Source organism: Sorex araneus, chromosome 6 (assembly GCF_027595985.1).
Source record: "Sorex araneus isolate mSorAra2 chromosome 6, mSorAra2.pri, whole genome shotgun sequence".
Lineage (NCBI taxonomy): Eukaryota > Metazoa > Chordata > Mammalia > Eulipotyphla > Soricidae > Sorex > Sorex araneus.
In genome coordinates this window covers 54,497,166-54,512,577 of record NC_073307.1, presented here as the reverse complement: position 1 = coordinate 54,512,577, position 15,412 = coordinate 54,497,166, and the positions used below count along the sequence as shown (strand labels likewise).

Sequence of the window (15,412 nt, the reverse complement as noted above, 5' to 3'; positions counted from 1 at the left end):
GGCTCCCACAGCAGACAACTCTGAAGGTGGTTCTGGGGCCACCTTTGAGCTTTGGTTTTTTTAGCAGCTGCCTCAGGGGAGTTCTGGGGATTTTCCAGATCCCCATGCTGGTGTAAGGGGAGAGAAATAAGAGCATCTACAAGCATCTAGAAGCATCTGGAAGCATCTAGAAGTAGGGAACTTCCTATAGAGAGAAGGGTGATAGGGAGGCCTGGAGACACAGCTACTTGACCTCCATTACATCTTGGATTACACTTCTAGTCGCAGGGATGGCCTTCACACAACACTTGACCCACACGGGACACCTGGGAAAGGCAGCAGACGGGACCATAGAGCGACTCATGGACAGAGGTCATCAGAATCCCAGGCTCTCCAGACACCCTCGTGGCCCTCAGAATGCCAAGTGGCTCCTGTGCTTCTCATTTTGTGACTTTCCAACCATCTCCAGAACCAGCTTCAACCAACACCCTCCACCAGACTCACCCCACGGTAAGCCTCTGCCACCTTTATCTCTCTCCCTCAGTTTATCTATTTTTGCCCCGAGCCATTTGAAAACAAGTCAGTGTCAGCTGTCAGGGAATACCTTGGGCCTATATTTCCCCCCCAGTAAGGTTTTGCTCCTCGACAAGCTCCCAGAGCCAGCTCTACTCTTGGGACAGAGGTAGACGACACGTAGACAAAGGTTTTGAACATTCTGATAGACCATGGCTTGGCCTGAGGGTCCCCCCCTTCAGGCTTCCCTGGCACGCTGCCCTCCTAGGCACAGGCTGGTAGGTGGCAGGGGCCTGGGTGCATTGTATCTAGCTCAGCCTGCTGCTGCCTTGCCTGGCTCTAAATAGATAAAGCTGGATCCCATCAAAGGCACAAAACCTGGCGCACCCACAGCTACTTCAAGCCACAGAGCTATCCTCGAGTGCCCAGTCCCTGGTCCCTGTCCCCACCCTTCCATCCTTTCTTAGAGATAAGATAAAAGAGAGCTCTCCCACTCCCAAACTGTCCTTTAGAAGGCAGGGGTTATCGGGAGGAGATAATCCACCGTCTCTGCAAGAGGGGGTGAGAGCTAGCCAACAGCCCCCATCTGCCTGGCCTTGAGGGACCAAGAACCCAGGCTTTTTTTTTTTTTTTTTTTGCTTCAATTGAATCACTGTGAGATACACAGTTACAGAGCTTTCATGTTCAGGTTTCAGCCATGCAGTGTTCCAACAGCCATTCCTCCACCAGTGAACATTTCCCACACCACCAATGTCACCAGGATCCCTCCTGCCACCTCACCCCCTGCCCAGCCTTCCTCTGTGGCAGACACTCTTCCCTCCCTCTCCCTCCCTCTCTCTCTCTCTCTCTCTCTCTCTCTCTCTCTCTCTCTCTCTCTCTCTCTCTCTCCCTCCCTCCCTCCCCCCACCCCCACCTTTTGGGCATTTTGCTATGAGATACAGACACTGAGAAGCCGTTGTGTTTGGTCCTTTACCCACTTTCAGCACACATCTTCCATCCAGAGCACTCCCTCCAAATAGTGATCCTTCTCTGTCTCAACTGCCCTCTCTCCCAGCCCTTGAGGCAGGCTTCCAACCATGGACCAATCCTCCTCACCCTTGTTTCTACTGTCCTTGGGTATTAGTCTCATACTACATTTTTTTATATCCCATAAATGAGTGCAATCATTCCGTTTATTCCTTTCCTTCTGACTCATTTCACTCAGTGTGATACTCTCAATGTCCATCCATTTATAAGAAAATTTCATGACTTCATTTTTTTCCGTAACAGCTATATAGTATTCCATTGTGCAGATGTATTATAGTTTCTTTAATCAGCCATCTATTCTTGGGCATTCAAGTTGTTTCCAGATTCTGGCTCTTGTGAACGGTGCTGCAATGAACATACAAGTATAGATGTCATTTCTGCTTTTGTGCTTGTGCTTTTGTACTCCTGGGGTATATTCCCAGAAATGGTTTTGCGAGGTCATATGGAAGCTCAATTTCTAGTTTTTTGAGGAATGTACATATTGTTTTCTAAAAAGGCTGGACCAGTCAGCATTCCCACCAACAATGAAGGGGAGTCCCTTTCTCCCCACATCCGTGCCAGCACTAGTTATTCTTATTATTTTTGATATGTTCCAGTCTCTGTGTTATAAGATGACTTCTCATTATTGTTTTGATTTGCATCTCCCTAATGATTGGTGATGTAGAAAATTTTGTTCATGTACCTTTTAGCCATTTGTATTTCCTTTTTTTTTTTTTTTGCTTTTTGGGTCATACCCAGCGATGCTCAGGGGTTCCTCCTGGCTCTGCACTCAGGAATTACTCTTGGTGCTTGGGGGACCAGATGGGGTGTTGGGGATTGAACACGGGTTGGCTGCATGCAAGGCAAATGCTCTATTCGCTGCACTATCACTCCAACCTCTTTATTTCTTTTTTTGAGGAAGTTTCTGTTCATTTTTTCTCGACATTTTTTGATGGGGCTGGTGGTTGTTTTTTTTTTTTGTAAAGTTCTACCAGCCCTTATATATCTTGGATATTAACCCCTTATCTGCAGGGTATTGGGTAAATAATTTTTACCATTCTATGGGCTATCTCTGTATCTTGGTCACCATTTCTTTTGAGGTGCAGAAGCTTCTTAGCTTAATGTAGTCTCATCTGTTTATCTTCGCTTCCACTTGCTTGGTCAGTGGTGTTTCATCCTTAAAGATGCCTTTAGCTTTGGTGTCATGAAGGGTTCTGCCTATGTTTTCCTCCATGTACCTTATGGATTCCGATCTGACGTTGAGGTCTTTAATCCATTTTGATCTGACTTTTATGTCTGGGTTAGAGAGAGGTCTGAGTTCATTTTCTTTGATGTCTGCGATGGCCATATGCAATGAACTGAACTGGGTCCCCCAAGTGCAGAAAGATGGTTGTGGGAGGTGGGACCTAATGGTGGATGTTAAAGTTAGGGAGAAGCAAAATAACAGGATCCCTACTATTGAAGGTGTGTCCACAGAAGTAAAGTCCAAAGGAGTTTAGGGGCCCTCAGGTCTGAGTGGCAGTGAAGACCACACTATGACCACAACCAGGGCTAGGCTGGAGCCAATTTCTGTTTCCAAATGTCCATTTTTAAAGTTTTTTTTGGGGGGGCAGAATGATAGTACAATGGGAAGGACATTTGCCTTGCACATGGCCAACTCAGGCTCAATCCCCAGCATCCCACATGGTCCCCACCCCCACCCCAGCACTGCCAGGAGTAATTCCTCAGTGCAGAGCCGGGAGCAGCCCCTGAGTAATGCTGGGTGTGACCCAAAAAGCCAGAAGAAAGAAAGAAAGAAAGAAAGAAAGAAAGAAAGAAAGAAAGAAAGAAAGAAAGAAAGAAAGAAAGAAAGAAAGAAAGAAAGAAAGAAAGAAAGGAGAAAGAAAGAAAGAAAGAAAGAAAGAAAGAAAGAAAGAAAGAAAGAAAGAAAGAAAGAAAGAAAGAAAGAAAGAAAGAGAAAGAAAGAAAGAAAGAAAGGAGAAAGAAAGAAAGGAAGGAGAGAGAAAGAAAGGAGAGAGAAAGAAAGAAAGAAAGAAAGAAAGAAAGAAAGAAAGAAAGAAAGAAAGAAAGAAAGAAAGAAAGAAAGAAAGAAAGAAAGGAAGGAAGGAAGGAGGAAGGAAAGAAAGAAAAGGAAGGAAGGCGCGAGAAAGGATGGAAGGAAAGGTAGAAAGGAAGGGAGGAAGGAAGGGAGAAGGGAAGGGTGGTTAGTTTGGGCTGTGTAAGTATTCCAGCCAACCGTTGCTCAGACATTGGGGATCCTCCCTAATAAGACATGGGGAGCACTGGCCTTCCTAGAGGGTGCTCCCTTTTCCCATCTGCTCTCAGCACCTCTGTGGGCACTAGAATGGGACTGAGTACCTCGCTCTAAGTATTCTCTGGGAGAAGTCGGGGCTTCCCCAGAAAACTTTGCAGACCTTCCCTGGCTACACTGTGGTTTGGGGGCAGCATGGGACTCAGCTGACCTGGGTAGGAACCCTGGGGCAAAGCGGGGGGGGGGGGGGGGGGGAGGGAGAGGGAGGGGGGCGGGGGGGGGGAGCCCTGAGCCTGGAGTGTGGCTCCAAAGCCCAGATAATGAAATGACTGGATCCCCAGAAACAGACCAGTTTGGTGCTCCACCCGCTCACCCCAAGTCACCAGGTGTCCCCCACACCACATTTCACAGGCCCCTCCCCTGCCTTTGGGGTATGACCTGGCAGGGTCAGAGCAGCCTTGGCACCAAGGAGCCTGGGGCCAGGGCAGACACTCCAGGAGCAGCTGCCACTGCCCTGACAAAGTGGCTTTTGTCTGCGGGGTGCAGGAATGACCTGTGCGGGGACAATTCCTGAGGCGGCCTGGTGTGGGCCCCCAAGGTTCCATAAAGGCCCAGTGGGCTCTGGGCGAGTGCCTTTGTCATGCAAACGAGGAGGCTCCGGGAGCCCTCTGGCCACACGCTGTTTTGTGATGCAGATGAGGCCGGCTCCAGGGTGCGCCCTGAGGTTTGTCTTGCCCAAGGCTCCCGGATGGGGCTGGGCCCCTGCCTGAGCCTCGCCTGGGCCAGGTCTCTCTCGGGGGTTCCCCTCCCAGTCAGGAGGCAATGCACCCAGAGAAAAGGAGAGGGGAGGGGGAGACAATGCCTTGGACGCCCCTGTGGTGGTTAGAAGCCGAGAGCGGCATGGGGCTGAGGGCAGGCTCTAGTCCCATCCCTGGGACCACAGGGTCCCCTGAGCACTGCAGCAGAGTCCAAAAACCAACAAGGAAGAAAAGAAGCTTCTGCTCCCCTGACTGAGGTGCTGCTGGCAGTGGGAAAGGCCTGACTGTCTCTGCACGTGGCTCACCCCGAAATGACAGGTCTGCTTCTGTGGGGCTCAGGGTGGGGAGGAACGCAGGTGCCCTGCACAGCCCAGTTTCTTGGCTCCATGGGGAGGAAGGCAGGGGTGTCAGGGCAGGGCTGTGGTACATTGTCACCCAATGTACATACAACATGACACATATGTGCACACATGTACACACATGTGCATGCACATGCACCTATGTAAACACACCACCCATGCACATGCCCACAATGTACACATGCATGATGGTGCACACAAGAAGCATGGTACAAACCTCTGCATGCACCCACATACACATGTGAGCACATGCTACACACATGTGCACATGCCCACAATGCATACATGTGCATCAACAGTGAACACATACACAGACACATGCCACATGTATGCACACATGTGAAAATGACTCATGTGTACACACACAGATACATGTATGAACACACATGTGCACATGCTCTCCCATACATGCACATGTGATTCTGTCCTGCAGAAACCACTGTCTGGGGAAAGGGCCGCTCAGCTCAGGGAGCTGGAAGACATGGCCAGTCGCCATAGCAACAAGTGCAGTTGTAATTGTCAGCAGGGGCCTGGCACACACAGGAAGTGGCGCGGCTCCCCCAGGGTTGTAATGCCTCTGTCCCCCCAGCCCCTCAGTCACCACAGGCCTCTGTCACCCCAGCCTCTCTGTCCCCCCAGCCCCTCCTCAGTCACTCCAACCCCTCTATCACCTCATCCCCTCATCCACCCCAGGCCTCTGTCACCCCAGCCTCTCAGGCTCCCCAGTCCCTGTGTCACCCCAGGCCCCGGTCACCAGGCTCCTGCTCCTGGTCGCAGTCCCCAAGGCTCTGCCCCATTGTGGTTGCTGTGGGGCACCCAGACTGTCTTACCTGTGGTACTAGCTGGGACAAAGAAACTGGGGACACTCCCTTTGAGCATATTTTTGGGTCGCTTGAACCCACACAGGATACCCACCATGTGCCCTCAGCTTTCCCACACTCCTGACTCTTCCTTCCGCTGTGAGACTTTGCCAAGTTTCTACCCACTGTCCCCCAGCTCCCCAGGGAGGCACCCCGCCCCCAAGCACCGCACCCCCCTTGCTCTCTGAACTGGCGCAGCAGGAAACCAGACATGAACCGTGGCCAGAGTCCCAGACCCCCAGGGGCACCTTCCCCCTTGAACCCTTTGGGGAAGTGTAAGCTGCTGACCTCTGACCTCAGGACATGGCCTCCAAGTCCCATTTCCTGCTGAGACTGGCATTGTCAATGAGGACGGGGTGGGCATAGGCATGGGTTTGGGGTCTCTGGGGGATGCTGGAGCCTGGGAAGGCATTAGACAAAGCAAGCGCTTTCGCTCTTTTGGGGCCGGGCTGTGGCCTTTCTGGCCCCACCCACCCCCTTCTATTCTAATCAGCCCCCCAAGACCCCTGCACTCAACATCTCTCCCCTGAACACCCTGCACCCCCCACCTTGCTCCAGGGACAGGAAGAGGACATTAGGGTGGGAGAGGGAGACCCAGAGCTCGGCTCTCAAGCTGTGTCCTGGGAGGGCTGGCAGGGTGGGGGGCCACCCACAAGGTACACAGGGCTGGCTTGGGGCCACACTCCCAGCTCAGTGCTCAGTGAGAATGCGGTGTTGGGGATGGAAATCAGGCCTCCTGCATGCCAACAGTGCTCCTGCTGGCACAGGGCCTTTCTGTTTGTTTGCTTGCTGGTTTTTTGGGCTTGGGGGCCATGCCCCGGAGTGTGCAGGGGCTACTCCTGCCTCTGTGCTCAGGGGTCACTCCTGGCAGGACTTGAGGGACAGTATGTGGTGCCGGGGATCAAAGCAGAGTTGATGGCATGTCTGCAAGATAAGCATGATAACCCATGCTTACATCTCTGGCTCCATGCAATAATAACTTTTATCGGTTATTGATTTATTTTTATTTATTTTTTATTTAGAGGACACACTGGTGGTGCTTAGGGCTCTTCTCTCAGGGATCACTCTTGGCAGGACTTAGGGCACCAAATGGGACACCAGAGATTGAACCCGGGTCAATCGCATGCAAGGCAAGCACCTTACCTGATGTCCTATCTCTCTGGCCTCCGGTGGGACATTTTAAACACACCTTTTCCAAGTAAGGTCAAGGCTTGAGTGATGTTCTATGTGCTGAGCTCAGGCTTTGGATATAGGAGAACTGGGTTCAATCTCCAGCGCCACATGCTCACTGAGCACTGTCTGGAGAGCACCCCAAAGACAAGACAAAATGAAATAGAAATGGAGGCATGGGGCGTGCTGAGACATATGATCACCCACCCGTCCCCTGCCCAGGAGGAGTTGGGTCTGATTGCCCCTCTGCCAGCCAGGTTGGCCCTGAGTGCTGGCCTAAATCCTGCCCTGGGCACAAGTCAAGGGCAGAATTGTCCATAGTCACGTTTGGCGTACAGACTTGTTTACACTCTACAACAACTTTAAAAAATCACTCATGTCTTGAAGCAAACCAAGAATATCTGCCCAGCACAAAGACAGAAATATTGTGAGAAGTTTAGCACCTGTCACTGCAAGATTAGACGTGTTTTAGGGTGAATGCTGTCGGCGATCACATTTCCTTTATCAGGAACACTGCCTGGGGTGGCACTCATATGGATTCTGAGGGTGTTGGGTGGCTCTGGGGACAGTCGTTGGTCTTCTCTGGGCTTCGGTGGCCCGGACGGACACAGCCCAGCATGGACCTGGGAGAATTCTGGCTCTTTTTCTTTGCCTGGCAACCCTGCACAGCCCTGTCCCCCACCCCTCCCCATCTCCAGGTCCTCAGCACCAGAGACAAGGGCACCTTTATTTGGGGTGGTGCTCAGGAAGCCATGGGGTACTGGGTTTGGAATTTGGGCCTCCCACACATAAAGTGCTTGCACATGCTCCAGCCCTTTCAAGCATCTCCCGGTCCACAACAGCAACTTTCCACTTTGTTATGCACTTGCACTGTAAACTGTAGATTCCATCCTTGTTTCTTTCCTTGGGGTGGGGTAGGGCAGAAAGTGCTCCAAAGCAGTGCTCAGAGAGTCTGGGAGTTCTTCCAGTGACATTTGGACCCACCAGGTCAGAAGTGTCAGTGCAGCAGTGCTCGGGCCCAGAGGGACTCAGTGATGCTGAGGGTAGACTCATGCAGCACCCGGGATTGAACTCAGGCTTGTGATGAAAAGAATGTCAGGTTTGGGGGGCCCCATGGCACAGTACGCCTGCTTCTGCACTTGGAGGTCACTCCTGGCAGTTCGGGGGCACCACTCGGTACCACAGCTGGACTCTGTGCCTCCCACATACGGTGATGTCAGTGAGTTCTCTCCGCTCCTAATGGACTCAAGTGGTTTGGGTTTTTTGTTTGGGGCCATACCAAACAAAACGGTGCTTGGGGCTTCCTCCTGACCCTGTACTCAGGGATCACTCCTGGCAAGGCCTATGGGGAGGAGACAATCAGGGTTCCTCAGTGTACTGTCTCTCCTGCCCCTGGAACCACATAAAAATCAATTTATTACAGGGAAATAAAGAAGAGCCTGGAGAGATGGCTGCTAGTCTTTCATTGGGACCCACGTGGGATCTGATTTGGGTCTACTAAGTCCCATTATTTTTCATGGAATAATTGTGCCTGGAATCATTCCATGAAAAAGGGGTGTTTGAGCCTCGTTCTGGAAAGAAGTGTGTGTGTGTGTGTGTGTGTGTGTGTGTGTGTGTGTGTGTGAGAGAGAGAGAGAGAGAGAGAGAGAGAGAGAGAGAGAGAGCGAGAGATCGAGAGAGAAAGAGAGAGAGAGAGAGAGAGAGAGAGAGAGAGAGAGAGAGAGAGAGAGAGAGACTTTCAGCTTTGTGGGGACTACACGGCTGTGCTTGTCCAATGAGAGTCAAATTGAGCATCCCAGGGGGGTGGGAGGGTGCCCCTTTGCTGGTGCCAGTGTTGAAAGCGCCCGCACCCCTCCCAGGCTGCCCCTGGGGGTCCCCAGGGCTGCGTGCAGCCACCAGGTGTTTCCTGGAGAGCCTGGCCTGGGTGTGGGGGCTGGATAGGATGCACCGTGCCCCACCTGGCACCCCAGCCTGCCAGGGTGGCCCAGACACGCGTGTGTGCCCGGGCCAGCTGCCGTACAAAGCTGCATTGTGGCCTGGCTTGGAGGGCTGGCACGTGATGGCTGAGGGTGCCAGTGGGGCGTGGCCACTTGTCTGCCACCGAGGCTGCAGCCTGCTATCTGAGCCCTGCAGCAGACGTGGGGGGAGGGGGGTGCCCGGAGCAGAAGGAAACCCCCAATGCCCAGGCATTTGCTGGCTGTTGCTGAGAAACACCCAGGGGTGCTGGAGGAGCTGCTCCCTTCCCAGTGCTCGAGGTCACTCCAGGTGGTGCTGGGGGGTGGGTGGGTAAGGGAGGCATCCAGGGCAGGGTCTAACCCTGGGGTCCTGCATGCAAAGGGCGTGTTCCAGCCCCTGGAATCTAGGCCCTGCCAGAGCCCAAGACTTTTGGTTTTACTTATTTATTTTGGTCTTGGGGGCACACCTGGTGATGCTCAGGGTTTATGCCTGGCTCTGCCCTCAGCGATCACTCCTGGTGGGGCTTAGATGACCCTATGGGTATCAGGAATGGGACCTGGGTTGGCCTCCTGCAAGACAAGTGCCCTCCCTGCTCTCTCCATCCTCTGAACCTAAGACTTGTTCAGTGGGTTCGATCCCCGGCAGCCCACAGGATCTCCCGAGCCCTGCCAGGAGTGATCCCTGAGCACAGAGCCAAGGAGTCAGCCCTGGCACCAAAAACAGTATGTCCCAAAAACAGGAAAAGGAAAACTTTGTCAAAACCTCAAAGGCCTATGAAAATGAAGCCCCAGTCTATGTCCTCGACCCCGGAGGTCTCCAGCGTCTGCTGCCCTCTCCCTAAATCATACCCTGGGGGTAGTGCCACCTTCAGGGCTAGCCAGAGGAATCCCCATCCCAGAACCTTCCTCCAGCTGTGCCCTTTGCCGTGGGGACGGTCAGTGGGCCTGGGACACACCCACGCAGAGGAGGCAGCCGTGACCTGGCATCTACCTGAGCAGGAGGGGGTCTCCCTGCTGGGGCGTACCCCTGGGCGGGGAGTTCCAGGGAAGGAGCCGAGTTGGGGGGAGGTCAGGACTGTACCCCTGAGCTGCCGGTGAAGAGCAGGTGGCTGGAGGATACCAGCACAAGTCGTAGGTCCCCAGGAGCGGTTCTGTTCCTTCCCGGTGCGCAGTCCATCTGTCCACTAGGGGCGCTGTCTGGGCAGGAGGTGCTCGTGCTCACCCTCTCCTCCCAGTGCTCCTCCAAGACTCTGAAGAGATGCCCCCATACTCGGCTTCACCCCTGACCCTCCAGACCCCTCCTCCCACTTGCACAAAGTACACAGACCCCTCCTGAGGTGACCCACACCCCATCTCTCCTCCAGGCTTTGTTTGGGCCACACCCAGCTGTGCTCAGCTGCTAGTCCTGGGTGTGTTCAGGAGCGACCCCTGGTGGTGGCCGGGGCGCTATGCAGTGTCGGGGGTGAGTGGGGGGTCTTGGCCGGTGCTGCACTCGAGATGCCCCTCTCCGCTCCGGCCCTGTATCACTGGCTACCATGGGCCCTCGCGGTCCAGCCCAGCAGGTTCGCCATGGTCTACCTCCTCTCCTTGCAGTGTCAAGTGTGAAGCCTATTTTGAGATCCGCTCCTCTACCTGATGCAGGGCAAGTCCTGGCTGGACAGTTGCCCCCTCGCCCCACCCCCTTTGCACCCGGGCAGGGTTTCTGACCATTCCTGCCTAGGACAGAGACCAGAGTTAGAGGAGAGTACAAAGGGGCTGTCGTGGGTAAGGTCCTGACCTCGGATCAAAGAGGCTCGTAGGAATCGATGGTCTCCATGCCCCCCAGAGCTCTGCCAAGTGAGAGGGAGCCTCTTTAGCTAGCCAAGGGAGAAGGGCTGAGGCCAGGAGCTGCCCACAGCCTGGCACGTGCCTCCTTGCCTTTTTGTATGGGCAGCCATGAGGGGTCTGTCTTCCTGCACCCAGCCCTGTCCCCACTGAGCCTTCCACAGCCTCTAGGTTCAACCTCATGTCACACTCAGCCCCCTGCAATGCACCCCCAACGTCAGGAGTCATTTCCCCACCAGTGCCTCCCCATGCAGTGCTCCCTCACTCCCCAGCAATGCTGGCTGCAAGCCAGTCGAGTTTGCCCCTTCCTTCCTTCCTTCCTTCCTTCCTTCCTTCCTTCCTTCCTTCCTTCCTTCCTTCCTTCCTTCCTTCCTTCCTTCCTTCCTTCCTTCCTCTCTTCCTTCCATCCTTCCTTCCTTCCTTCCTTCTTCTTCTTCTTTCTTTCTTTCTTTCTTTCTTTCTTTCTTTCTTTCTTTCTTTCTTTCTTTCTTTCTTTCTTTCTTTCTTTCTTTCTCATGAAGTAATATACTTTTTTTTTTTAGGTGGTGGGCACATTTGGCAATACCCAGGACTTACTACTGGCTCTGCACTCAGGAATCACTGCTGGCAGTTTTGGGGGGACCCTATGTAGTGCTGAGGATCAAACCCAGGTCAGCCGCATGCAAGGCAAGTGCCCTACCTGTTGTGCTAGCTCTCCAATCCCATAAAATAGTTTCTATGGAAAGAATTTAGAGAGGGCTGAAGTGATAGCACAGCGGGTAGGGTGTTTGCCTTGCACGCGGCCGACCCGGGTTCTATCCCATATGGTCCCCTGAGCACCGCCAGGAGTAATTCCTGAGTGCATGATCCAGGAGTAACCCCTGTGCATCACCGGGTGTGACCCAAAAAGAAAAAAAAAAGAATTTAAAGAAATGTAAAGGGAGAGAAAGGGAGAGAAATGCATGCTCAAGGGACAGAGAGATAGAGTGGGAAAGGTGCTGGCCTCACACATGCTGGCCCTGGGTTCAATCCCTGAACCTTATATGGTCCTCTGAGACCACCAGAAATGAGCCTTGGGTACAGAGCCAGGAGTAAGACGTGAGCCCTGCCAGGTGTAGCCCCCAAACAATAACAACAGAATCATGTGTTCAAGAGAGAATGTGGACTTCTCCAGTGGGGGAGGAAACCTCCATACAGTCCTTGTTAGTTTGTCTGATTTAGCTGGGGGACACTCCCAGCTCAGTGCTCTGGGTCACTCACAATGGTGCTCAGGAGACCAGACCATGCCCTGGATTGAAACCAGGGTCTCCCGCATCCTTCAAACCATCTCCATGGCCCCCAAACACTATGTTTCCTGTCAGGCAGCTGCGGGGGGACCTGACTGCTGGCCCCCAGTCTCCGGGGACCATGTGGTACTCCGTCTCTGAACCAGGAAAACAGACTCTCCCTGGAGATCAATTAACATTTCTCATACTAGCCCACACACCTCGTGGGCCAATATCAAATATGGCTGAAAGCGAAGGTCTTATGAAATAAAAAAGAAAATGCTTCCTCCCCGCCATGAGTCCATAGCAGAATCCTTTGATAACCAGCTGTGACAAGGTCAGGGCTAAAGATAAAATCGGAAAGAAAATCCACCCAGGTCTAATGGCTGGGGGGGGGGGTGCGGCGAGGGAGGGATGGGTGTTTTCTAGTAGATAGGAGACAGGGTCCCTGCCCTAACCCCAAGGTTCTGCCTTCAGAAATCACCCCACTCCAGGAGAAATTGGCTGACCCTCCACTTCCCTCCCCTGCCTTAAGTAGAACCAATTTAAATAATTAAATTCTTTTTGAAAAATAAATTTAAAAATTTTATTTGTTGGCTTTGGGGGTCATACCCAGTGATGCTAAGGAGTTACTCCTGGCTCTGCACTCAGGAATTACTCCTAGCAGTGCTCAGGGGACCATATGGGATAGAACCCGGGTTGGCCATGTATAAGGCAAATGCCCTACCAGCTGAACTATTACTCCAGCCTCATAATTAAATTCTTTTCACAACAACCTGCCTTTGTCCAGGGCTTCCTAGGGTCATCAGCCTGTCTTTGTAAACACTGTTTACAATGTGTCTTTAAAAAAACGTGGGTAGGGCATTTGCCTTGCATGTGGCCGACCCGGGTTCGATTCCCAGCATCCCATATGGTCCCCTGAGCACCACCAGGGGTAATTCCTGAGTGTAGAGCCAGGAGTGACCCCTGTGCATTGCTGGGTATGACCCAAAAAGCAAAAAAAAAAAAATCTCTAGAGTGAGAACATGGCATGTAGGGAGCTCACCTTGTACATGAGGGACCCGGGTTTGATCCCCGGCAGCACATCCTGAGCCGCCATCGGGAGTAATTTCTGAGCGCAGAGCCAGGAGTCAGCCCTGGTGATGGTAGTCTGTTTCTGGTTTCCTTTAATTTGCGGGCTTTTATTTCAACTTGCAGCTTCTCTCTTTCATTGAAATGCATCTAAACTGAGCACACAGGAGTGGCTCCACCTGGGACAATGGAGGGGGGCCCCCAGCCTCCCGGGTTTGGGTGTGAGTGGTGCTGAGGATGGAGCCCCTCTGATTCTCAGGAATGCCTGGACACAAGAGTCCCCCCGCCCCCCGCCAAGGCCCCCATTTCTAATTTTGACCTTTGAACCTTTCCAGATCATCCTCTCAGTGCCTCATGAGTGGGGACACCCTAGTTCAGGCCAGCTGGCCGGTGCTGTGTCTTGCTCACAGGTGGGTGTCATAGACAAGCTGTCCCCACACTCCCCACCCAGGAAGCTCACAGCTGATGGGTGGGGGGGCAGTAGACAGAGCAAGGGACGGGAGCACGTGCTTTCATGCAGGAGCCCTGGGCTTGATCCCCAGTACCATAGAGTTCTCTGGGCCACCCCCAGTTCCGAGCCACTGACCTGCAGGGACAGCCCCCCAAAAGACAAACAAACAAGAATTTCTGTAGGTGGACGGGGTGAGGGGCTGGGCAGTGTGAATGTGCTGATCGGGGGGAAGCTCGATGCCATAGGAGTGTGGGCCTTGTTGGTCGAACTGCTGTGCCGGTGCCCCAGAGAGGCCCTGGGGGTCAAACCTCACATGCTCTGACATGTGAGGGCATCCTAGGCCCCAGTATAGAGGAGAGAGAGACAGACAGAGACAGAGACAGACAGACAAATACAGAGAAACAGAGAGAGATAGAGAAACAGAGACAGAGAGAGACAGAGATAGAGAGATACAGAGAGACAGAGATAGAGAGATACAGAGAGACAGAAACAGAGACAGACAGAGAGACACTCAAAGAGACAGAGAAACAGAAACAGAGAGAGAGAGAGAGAGAGAGAGAGAGAGGGAGGGAGAAAGAGGTGCCAGGGGAGAAGCCAGCACCTCTGAGGTACAAGGTAAGTGCTTTGCTGCAGTGCCGTATTCCCAGCCCTATTTGGTGTGGGGAGGGGTACCATCCCAGCCGCTGCTCAGGGCTTGCTTCTGGCTCTGCTCAGGGATCGCTCCTGTAGGGGCTCAGGGGACCATAGGTGGTGCCGGGGATCAAATCACAATTGGTTCAGGCAAGGTAACCTGTGAACATCAAATTTTTTATTTTAAATGTTGGGGGTTTTGTCTTTATATTTCTGAGCTCTACACAACAGCATCTTAAGGAATTGGAGAGATAGTACAGTGGGTGAGGTGTTTGCCTTATATGCAGCCACCATAGGGTCTACCCCAGCATCATATCCGGTGCTCCTAGCCCTGCCAGGAGTGACTCCTGAGCACAGAGTCAGGAGTAAACCCTGAGCACAGCTGGGTGAAAGAGAAAGAAAGAAAGAAAGAAAGAAAGAAAGAAAGAAAGAAAGAAAGAAAGAAAGAAAGAAAGGAAGGAAGGAAGAAAGGAAGAAAGGAAGGAAGGAAGAAAGGAAGGAAGAGAGAGAGAGGGAGGGAGGGAGGGAGAAAGAAAGAAGGATGGAAGGAAGGAAGGAAATAAAGAGAGGGGAAGGAAGGAGGGAAGAAGGAAGGAAAGAATGAAGGAAAGGAAGAAGGAAGGAAAGAAGGAAAAAAGAAGTAAAGGAGGAAGCAAGGGAAAGAAAAAGGAAGAAAGAGGGAGGGAAGGTGGAAGGGAAGAAGAAAGGGAAATAAAAAGAATGAGAGAGAAAAGAAAGAAGGGAAGAAAGAAGGAAAGAAAGAAAGAAAGAAGATAGAAAGAAAGGAAGAAAGAAAGAAAGAAGGAAGGAAAGAAAGAAAGAAAGAAAGAAAGAAAGAAAGAAAGAAAGAAAGAAAGAAAGAAAGAAAGAAGAGAGAGAGAAGAAAGAAAGAGAGAGAGAGAGAGAGAGAGAGAGAAAGCAAGCAGATGAAACACTGGGGTCTCCGTGGAAACACATGGGCCGTCTGTATGTGACAGCACAGCTGGATGCAGACCAGCCCTCCCACCACAAACAAGTGGCAAACTGAAAAACGAGAGAACTCAAAGCGACTATTTTCAGTGTTGGACTCCAGGCGGGGCAGGAATGTGATCCTTTAACCTGAGCTCTGCAATCTACCTGGCTACTCGCCCACCCACCCGTGGGCGTTAGCTGAGCCCCACTACAGGAGGGCCCCCCACAGAGAGCAGCACAGGCCCTCAGATGCAGAGACAGAGACTGGGCTTTGGGCGAGCTGAGACGCTCAAACTTGAAGAGGGGGGACCCTGGCTGAAAGGGGCTCAGGGTTCTGCACCAGGCTCTTGTGTTTCGGTGATGCTGATGGTATCTGGGAGGGTGACACTAA

The 15,412-nt window shown here is 52.5% G+C and overlaps 1 protein-coding gene across 1 annotated transcript in view; it reads left to right on the top strand.

Moving 5' to 3' along the window:
• Positions 1–15,412, top strand: part of TRPM1 (transient receptor potential cation channel subfamily M member 1) — a 115,974-nt gene that overhangs the window by 828 nt on the left and 99,734 nt on the right. The window contains exon 2 of the mRNA XM_055141384.1: positions 262–489. The gene's annotated coding sequence lies outside the window, so the exon portion shown is untranslated. The remainder of the gene's footprint in view (positions 1–261; positions 490–15,412) is intronic.